Raw genomic sequence first — 10,685 nt, forward strand, 5'->3', positions numbered from 1 at the left:
AAGGTACACAATATCCTATCTACTATGTAAGTAAGAGTTTACTTGATGCCGAATCCAGGTACTCACACCTCGAAAAACTTATTCTTGCATTAATCATGGCATCAACTAAGTTAAGGCATTATTTTGAAACCCATACTATTGTTGTTAGAACTAACTTTCCAATTAAGAATGTCCTCAGGAAACCAGAGATGTCAGGAAGAATGGCTAAGTGGGCAGTAAAGCTTAGTGCCCATGATATAAGATATGAGCCAAGAACAGCCATTAAATCCCAAGCACTAGCTGACTTTGTGGCTGATTTCAGTAGTGATCTACAAAGAGAAGCAGAATTGGAGGTCCAACAGCTGGATGAGACCAAGGATCCTTGGATACTACACACTGATGGATCCTCAAATGTCAAGGGCACAGGGCTCGGGATACTACTAAAATCGCCACAGGGGGACATAATACCCCACTCCATAGCCTGTGAGTTCCAAGCAACTAACAATGAGGCTGAATATGAAGCCTTAATTTCTGGCTTGCAAATTGCTAAGGATATGGGGGTGAAATATCTTAAAGTATATGTAGACTCATTATTGATCACTAATCACTTTAATGGATCCTATGCTATTAAAGGTGAAAAACAAACCAAATATTTAGAGATAGTCAAGGAATTGGCACTCTCTTCTGTCTCTTTCAGCTTAACACAGGTACCAAGGGAGGATAACACGGAAGCTGATGCATTGGCCAACCTAGGATCATCCTTGAAGATTCCAGAAGATATAAGTATCCCTATCATCCATATCCTGGCTCCTGCTATTGAAAATCAGATAGCCATGGAAATAGAAGAGGATACTGCAGTGTTCCCCAGTGAAGAAGCTCAATCTTATTCAGGATCATGGATCTCACCAATCATGAGATACTTGCAACACGGGGAGATCCCAATGGAAGAAAATCCTAGAGCTTTCAGGATTAAGGTATCTCAATTCACAATTTTGAATAATGTATTATATAAGCGATCTCTTGCAGGACCATATTTGAGATGTATTGAGGATCCTGAAATCAAAGAAGTATTGAAAGATTTCCACGAAGGAGATTGTGGAAACCACACTGGGGCAGAGCATTGTTCTCAAGGATCCTTAGAACAGGATACTACTGGCCAACCATGAAAAGGGATGCTGTAGAATATGCTAGGAAATGTGATCCTTGTCAAAGACACAGCAATATCCTTCATCAACCAGCTGAATTGCTACACCCCATACCATCCTCTTGGCCTTTCATGAGATGGGGGATGGATATAGTTGGCAAGCTCCCTAAAGCACCTGGTGGAAAAGTGTTTATGCTTGCTATGACTGACTACTTCTCTAAGTGGATAGAAGCTGAAGCTTTTGCTCAAGTCAGAGAAAAAGAAGTTATATCCTTTATCAAAAGAAACATTATAACTAAATTTGGCATTCCCTCTGAAATTGTATGTGATAATGGTTCCCAATTCATTGGAAGCAGAACTACTAACTTTTGTGACAGTTGGGGAATCAAGATGATAACATCAACACCAGTTCATCCACAAGCCAATGGCCAAGCAGAATCATCCAACAAGATCATCATCAACAATCTGAAGAAGAAGCTGGGATCCAAGAAAGGAAAATGGGCAGAGGAGTTACCTTATGTGCTATGGGCTGATAGAACAACTCCCAAGAATGCCACTGGTCAAACACCTTTTTCTTTAGTATTTGGGGCAGAAGCAGTGATCCCAACAGAGATGGTGATCCCAACTGCTAGAACAAGTGCTCGTGATCCTGAAGAAAATGCTGCAATCCTGGCTCAGGATTTGGATACTATTGAGGAAATCAGGGATCTGGCTAGGATCAGGATGGCAAGCTACCAACAAAGAATGGCTGGTACTTACAACAAAAATGTAAGAAGAAGGAAGTTCCAAGTCGGAGATATGGTGTTGAGAAAAGCATTTCAAAATACTATCAATCCTGCTGACGGGAAGTTAGCACCAAAATGGGAAGGCCCCTACTTGATTGAAGCTGAAGCAGGAAAGGGGGCATACAGGTTGTTAACCATGGAAGGAAACTTGTTACCAAGAGCCTGGAATGCTGTTCACTTAAAGAAATATTTCATGTGACCATGATCCTTCAGGCATGTGACCCATATATTGAAGTATCCTTAAAGGATCTCGGTGATATCAGTGATCCTTACTCTGGTAATGTGCTTATCCTACAACTATTACATTTTCTTACTTTTTACCTAAGGATAAGGATCATGTATCCTTCGTCCTCTACTCACAAACCATTTTGAGTTATGATAGTTCAGGTATCTTCAGCATATCGCCAAAGATCTTCAAAAGCACCACAGATCCTTGGGTCCAACCCCAGTTATCCTCGGGATTATCCCCAGTTTCCGCCAGCAGCGCACGATGATCCTGATATAGTTCACGTCTTTGGGACCAGTACCCACTTCCGGGGCTGACAACCTCATCATACTGGCTATATTTAGGATCCTACGTATAATGGTAGACGTACCATACATCCGTTCCTAAGGTTTCTAACGTTTTCACGTTAGCTAAGGTTTTGACATTTTCATGTCACTAAGTTTGGAGAGTCGCCAGTAAGGGCCATACTCCAGTTTACATACGATCCTTTGGGCTTGTCCCCAGTTATCCTTTGGGCTTGTCCCCAGTTATCCTTTGGGCTTGTCCCCAGTGATCCTCCGGGATCATTCTCGTATATTCCTTTGGGCATGTCCCCAGTTACTAATTTATTTTTTACATTGGCTTAGTCCCAAGATATGTTCCATTTTTCAGGATTGTCAAAGTTAAAACACATAAGGATCCTTAATCTTTATTGTCCATCAAAATCTTATCTACGATTGTCTCGATTGAAGGTTAGGATCCTAACTTGGATCCTCAGGTATGATCCTTGACTATTTTTGATTATACTCGTTATCCTAACCAACCCTTACACTTTGACAACCGAACCTATGATCCTTGAACTAAAGCACTTTGAGAATCTTCAAGATGAGGATATTTGATCTAGGATCATATCCTAAATTTATTAAGCATATTTTTAACTCTTGTCACTTTAACAAATATACTACAAAAACAATTGAAAAACAAGAAGATAATTAAAGGATAACAACACGGGATAAGCCAGAAAAATTAAAGTTATATTATTAACAAAAGGATCTTTAACCCTTCCAAAAAGTTGTCAAAATTGCCAACCCACATTTCTACCAGCAAAACGTGGCCCGTCCACATGGGTTGGCAAAGGGTGTCCATTGTCTATGCGGTCTTAGCATTGTGCAGGAAATTAAAAACGGCAGGATCACAAAGGCTTCATCCCCCAAACAGAGGATCCCTCCACCTTTTGCAATCCTACCTATTGTTCGAAGGATCCAGGATCCTTTACCCTAAAAACTATTGTTCAAAGATTACAGACCAGAAATTGTTCACAAACCATCAACAACCACAAAAAAACCACTACCAATCCTAAAAAATTGGGCTCCGGCCTAGTCAAAAATATCCATCATCGCCCAATCATGTAGCCTACACCTTCGCTGCTCTGTCACCACCAGCTTCTCCACCCTGATCCTTCTCAGCATCACCGCCTTCCAGCATGGGGATATCCTCAGCCTCATCCTCGTCCTCCAGGTCCGCCAGCCTTGCCTTCCAACCTTCAACGTCCCATGAGCTTTTGTCAAAGGTAGGATCCTGAGCCTCCTCAGCCATCTGAAGTTGTATCTTGTACATGGCAATTGCCGCAGAGACCTTGGCATCTTGGGTGATCTCCTGCTTCTCGTTATCCATGTCAATCAGCCTTTGAGCAGCCTCATCCTTGGTAGCCTGGAGTTCCTTCTCAAGATCTGCTATCTTGAGATCCTTTAACACACCCATTTGCTGGAGGTCGGCAATTTGGCTCTCCTGGTCCTCAACATGGCCAAGGTAGGTCTCAATCTCGGCAAGTTTCTGCAAAAGAGAAAAAAGGTAAGCTCAGGATCAGGTGATCCTCAAAGAAGCAGGATACACAGACAGGATATTCAAGACGGATAACCAACAGGGGCAGTGATCCTTACCTCATTCACATAATCAAGGAATTGCTGACGGAGGAGGGGAAATCCTTGGAGATCTTCAGAAGTTTTCCTCTTTTTTCCCTTACCCCGGATAGGCGCCTTGGGGGCTGAAACTGAAGGACTAGCAGCAGGAGCCTTCTTCCTCGAAGACTTGACGTTGGCAAGATCACTTATCCCAAATTTGGAGGCAGATTTGACGGACTTGGCAGACTTCCCAGCGCCTACACAATCAAAATCAAGATAAGTTGCCTTATTAATCAAACAATCTTACATATAATTTATTTTCTATAAGGATACTTACTTGACATAGTGGCAGATGCAGAGGATACCTCTTGTGAATCTTGGACGGTGACTTGGAAACTTCTGACCTCAGGATCAAGCTTTTTAAAAGCTAAGACTCTTTCTCTTGCAGCAGGGGTCAATTTTAGGTGAGCAACGGAAATAGCTGCACAAAAGACAAAAGACAAAAAAGACGTTAGTGATCCTCATCATATAAGGCAAGTCTGATAGTGATCCTTCCAGGATCCTCTATCCTACCATGAGTAGCCCATTCCTTGGGCAGATCCTTCCCATCCGGGACAGTATCCCTCCTAACAAAGAAAAAGCGACGCTTCCAGTTTGTATCGTTCTTAGTGACCTTGAAGACAGGGTGATCCTCCCCGGCTTTCCGTTTCAGCAGGTATCGATGAGAACCAAATGTGGTAAGGTCATAAAGCTCGGCCAACTCCGCCATCCCAAGATCAATCCCTTTCTGCTCAATGATCCTCTCGAAGGTATACAGAACCCTCCAGATCATCGGCATAGCTTGGATATAAGAGATGCCGGTTAAGGAAAAGAAAGATTGGGTGAAGGTTGGAAAAGGATACGAATACCCTATGGTGAACGGAGTAGCAGGAAAGGCCACCCAAACGTCTGAAACAAAATCGCTCAAAGCAGTAGGTGTGAAGGATTTGAAAACAGCATTCGCCGGAAAGCAATGACGAATCCTGTCTACATGAGCATCAGTAAAGCAACATCTCTCCGTAGGAGAGTCCTTGATGATCCCTTGGCTTTTTAGGGGACTGCTCTTCTTGGAATCCTTATGTGGAGAATTTCGAAGCAACATACTCGTGGTGGAACAGAAACAGAGTAAAAGCAGAAAAAACAGAGCAAGAGAAGGAAGAAAGGAAAGAGAGAAGAAGAGAATACCTGGTCAATCTTCGGTAGCGATTATAAAGGGAAGATATCTCGAATTTAAATGCAGAGTGATCCTAACCCTATCTCCTATTTATAATCATGATTTGCAGGGATTGTCACATCTATGACGTAAGGGTCGCAACGGCTAGTTCGGTATTAACGGCTAGTTATCCGAGTCATTCGTTGCAGATAAGATCAAAGCAAAATACAACTCATTTATTTACAATAAACTCCTTATATTTTGGGGGCAATTGTTAGGGCTGGATTTTTATTATACGTGATCCTTACACGTGATCCTAACCAGTGATCCTTGTTTCTTTGGCAGACAGTGATCCTCAGCAGGACTTCAGGATCAGGATCATGGGACATTATAGGATCCTCATACTAACGGTCACCTTCGCTTAATGCAATGTTATTTTTGCAGGAACATCTAGCAGGATACGCTCTAAGCATCATAATCAAGGGACGCGTCTTCACAATTATGGCATGAGCTTAATCGGAGATAGACGTTGCACAGGATATGGAAACTTGGCTTGATTCATGGGCGGCAATTTAGGCTAGATTGTCTTTTATTTCTAAAGGGGTAATGAGCTGATTATTAGTCTTTTTACCTAAAATAGGTCACCTACACTTGTATAAATACCACTCTTCCTCATTTGGAAGAACACACGATATACAACGCAACTCTCACACACTTAGACACTCGAAACAATAGTGATCCTTGTACTCAGCTTATTATCATCCGAAGTTGTAACCATTTTGTTCTTATATTGAAGTTTGGTGATCGGTAGTTGCCATCACCCGAGGTTTTTTTTATGCCGGAGATCATATATTGATCAAGGGCTTTTTCCTCGTATAAATCATTGTGTCTTTGCATCCCTATCACGAAAGTGATCCTTTACTTTTATAATTAACCAAGCATCATACCCCGATTACATAAAGTTTGGTTACATTATTCTTGTGTGATTTTTGACCAAAACAATTGCCAACATAAAGACTTTTCCTCCCGGAGCTTTTGGTAACTTCCCTACTATATCCATCCCCCATTTCATGAACGGCCAAGGGGATGCTACAGGATATAGTGGTTCAGCTGGTTGATGCAATATGTTACTATGCCTCTGACATGCATCACATCTTCGAGCATATTCTGCAGCATCTTTTCTCATTGTTGGCCAATAATAACCTGTCCTTAGCACTTTTGAAAATAATGACCTGCCCCCAGTATGGTTACCACAATCCCCTTCATGTATATCCTGAAGTACTTCTTTGGCTTCAGGATCCTCCAAGCATCTCAAGTATGGTCCTGCAAGAGATTTCTTGTATAAAATATTATTTATAATAGTGAATCCTGATACCTTCATCCTAAATGCCTTAGGATTTTCATCTTCGGGGATATGTCCTTCCTTGAGATATCTCATAATTGGAGTTGTCCAGGATTTAGGATCCTCTTCAGGATACACCACTTCAGGATCTTGAATACTTGCTACTTCCTTATGCTGAGGATCCGTTGCAGGATACAGGATATGTAATATCGGTATTGGGATTCCTTCTGGTATCCTGATTGATGATCCCAAATTTGCCAATGCGTCTGCTTCAGCGTTATCCTCTCTTGGTACCTGTTCAAGTGTAAAAACATCGAAATATCCTGCTAATTTTTTAAGAATACCGAGGTATTCAATTAGTTTCTCACCCTTGACTGCATAGGATCCATTAAAATGATTAGTAATTAACAAGGAATCAAAATATACTTGTAAATTCTTGATATTCATATTCTTAGCCAATTCTAATCCTACGATTAAGGCTTCGTATTCTGCCTCATTATTAGTAGCAGGGAATTCACATCTAACAGCCTGGGGTATTGTTAGGGCTGGATTTTTATTATACGTGATCCTTATACGTGATCCTAACCAGTGATCCTTGTTTCTTTGGCAGACAGTGATCCTCAGCAGGACTTCAGGATCAGGATCATGGACCATCAAAGGATCCTCATGCTAACAGTTACCTTCGTTTAAAAAAATGTTATTTTGCAGGAACATCTAGCAGGATACGCTCTTAGCATCATAATCAAGGGACGCGTCTTCACAATTATAGCATGAGCTTAATCAAAGATAGACGTTGCAAAGGATATGGAAACTTAGCTTGATTTATGGGCGGCAATTTAGGCTAGATTGTCTTTTATTTCTAAAGGGGTAATGAGCTGATTATTAGTCTATTTACCTAAAATAGGTCACCTACACTTGTATAAATACCACTCTTCCTCATTTGGAAGAACACACGACGACACACAACACAACTCTCACACGCTTAGACACTAAAAACCATAGTGATCCTTGTACTCAGCTCATTATCATCCAAAGTTGTAGCTATTTTTCTTATATTGAAGTTTGGTGATTGGTAGTTGCCATCACCCGAGGTTTTTTATGCCGGAGATCATACATTGATTAAGGGCTTTTTCCTCGTATAAATCATTGTGTCTTTGCATATTTCTCATAAAAGTGATCCTTTACTTTTATAATTAACCAAGCATCATACCCCGTTTACATAAAGTTTGGTTACATTATCCTTGTGTGATTTTTGACCAAAACAGTTTGGCGCCCACCGTGGGGCAATTGGTGCTTCATTCATAAGAAAACTCTTTGTTCAAAATCATTTCGAAGAATTACATGGCTTCATCATTGAAAAACATGTCCATGGCAATGTCTGCAATCACCTCATCTAAAAACACTCTGCCTCCTCCACCGGCAGGATCCCAGAAGAATGCTGAGAAGAGACAAACTCCTACTAACTCTAAACCTCCATCTCCTTCTGCTATGAATTCTTATATTCCCAGTACTAGTGATGCATTTACTTTGATTTTGCAGATGAAGGATCGTATGCAGCAGCAGGATGAAACTAATGAAAGGATCCTCAGGGAAATCGGAGATCTCAAAAGACAGAAGAAAACGGCAGAGGATCATTCCCCACTGATGCCCAAGTCTTTGAGCTTTGATACTCCAATGATTACTTCTCAGCCATCAGGAATTCCAGACGTGCAAATTATGAGAGAATCAAGAGGATTGCAACTCGGATCGACAGCAATGACTCAGGCATCAGGCTCACACTTTCAGCCGGCAGGATCCTATCCCCAGCATATGGGATCCTTCATGAATTCGGGAGCCTATCCGGGAGCACAGCAGTTTTAAGGATCCTACTTCGTTCCAGGATCATCCCAGGTTCAAGGATCCTCCTTCGTTCCAGGATCATCCAAGATACCAGGATCCTTCCAAATACCAGGATCCTTCCAAATGCTAGGATCCCTAAAAAGTTTGCAAACAGGAAGTCTAGATGTCCATCAAGGGGACTTCATTCCAATGCAGACCATTGCTTCCACTGGTCCCTCCGTTATCCCTGAATCCTAGCAATATGGATTCACTAACTTGAACTCAATGGGAGGTAACACTTTAAATAATCATCTTACTACTAACCATGGATTCATGCAGGATACAGGTGTCAATCATGCTATGGCCAGGGAATTGCAGAAGCTAAAAGATATGATCTCAAGTGTTCCAGGGGTAGTCAAGCCTATCCCGGAGATTGCAGATGGAAGCCACAAGGTATCTCGCTTTGCACCACCAATTTGTGATGCAGAGGTACCCAAAAGGTTCCATATCCCTACTATGAAGCTGTATGATGGCACAACGGATCCAGAGGAGCACATAGCACAATACAGGGAGAGGATGGAGATCAATCCTATCCCAGAAAAGTTGAAGGAAGCATGCCTATGTAAAGGATTTGGATCCACTCTTACTGGATCAGCTCTTAAATGGCTGCTAAGTCTTCCCCCTTACTCTATTACTTCATTTGCCAATTTAGTTAATTTATTCAATAACCAATTCTCTTGTAGTAGAAAATTTGAAAGATTAACTAGTGATTTGTACAGGATAACTCAAAATCATAATGAATCATTAAGGGATTATATAACTAAATTTAGTAAAGAATCCTTGGACATTCCCAACTTGGATATGGCTACGGCTGTTGAAGCCTTCAAAATGGGACTGCTTAAGGATTCATTATTCTATGATGATCTTGTTATGACACCATGCAGGAATCTAGATGAAGTAAGAACTCGAGCACTCAGGTTCATCCGGCTAGAGGATGACAAGAGGATCCAGGAGAGACAAGTAGGATCCTCAAAACAGGAGAAGCAAGGATCCTCCTTCAAGAACAACAAATTCAAATCCTACCATAGAAATGAGAACCAGAATGTGCATGCTGTTGACCAAGAAGAGGATGATGAAGATTATCCTCCAATCTCAGAATACTGTTTTTCCATTGATAATCATAAACTAATCCTTGCAATGCAGAATCTAGGCGAAAAAGCTAGGTGGCCCAGGAAGAATGATAAACCATCCGGGACTAAAGACAAGTCAAAATGGTGTGCATACCATGAGGATTTCGGGCATCTAACTGAAGAATGCATAGCTTTAAGAAAAGAGATTGGATATCTGTTAAGCAAGGGGCACCTAAAAGAATTATTGGGAAGAAAAAAGCAAAGGACTCAGGATCCTGAAAGGATCCCTGAGAAGGCTCCAGCACCTCCGGCAAATGCACAAGTGATCAACTTTATTTCCGGAGGATCATGTGACAACTCGAACTTTAGACTTGCTGTGATGTAACGTTACGTGCTTATGTGATATTTTCGGACTAATGAATGTTATGATATTATGTGCTTTTTATGTGTGTGTGTTATGTTTATCTTTATCGAGCCAAACCCGATCCGCACAACACTACAAACCGGCCACACAAAGCCCTTTGGGCCACACCTTGTACGCGGACCATTAGACAACCGAGTGGGCTCGGCCCACTCCCCACTCGCAACCACTATACCAAAACTAAGGGTCTTGTTTTCCTCTCATTTGTTACAACACAAGAACACACACACAAACCCTAGAAGCTTTGCTCTCTCTCTCTCGTTTACTTGGAACCCGACGGCGAACAACACTTCTCGGCTCACCCTCTCTTTGATTTCAACCGGTTAGTGTACATTGTTATTTGATTGTATTTGATGATTTTATATGATTCTTGAACATTACATGATGTAATTCGGATGATGATAGTATGGTTGATTGTGATAGAACCGGTTTACATGTGTGCTTTGTTATAAATCAAATGTTAATATGTGTTTCGGATTGTTAACATGTTCATACGGATCGGATGAAACTCGATGAAATCTGTTGTTATGCTATATGATTCGGATGTTAACTTGTGGATGTGCTAAGTTTTGGGCTAGGTAATTAGTCACGGTTACATGTTCATAGAAATAGATTATTGTTCATATGAATGCAGTTCACGTTTTTGATGTTCTTGAATTGTTATGAATATGCATGAAATCTGAATTAACTGATGATAAATTTCTGTGATTGATCTGATTTCGAAACTGCCGTAGATGTTTGCTAGAATCACGGAATAGTCAATGCAGG

Source organism: Helianthus annuus, chromosome 3, assembly GCF_002127325.2.
Source record: "Helianthus annuus cultivar XRQ/B chromosome 3, HanXRQr2.0-SUNRISE, whole genome shotgun sequence".
Classification (NCBI taxonomy): Eukaryota; Viridiplantae; Streptophyta; class Magnoliopsida; order Asterales; family Asteraceae; genus Helianthus; species Helianthus annuus.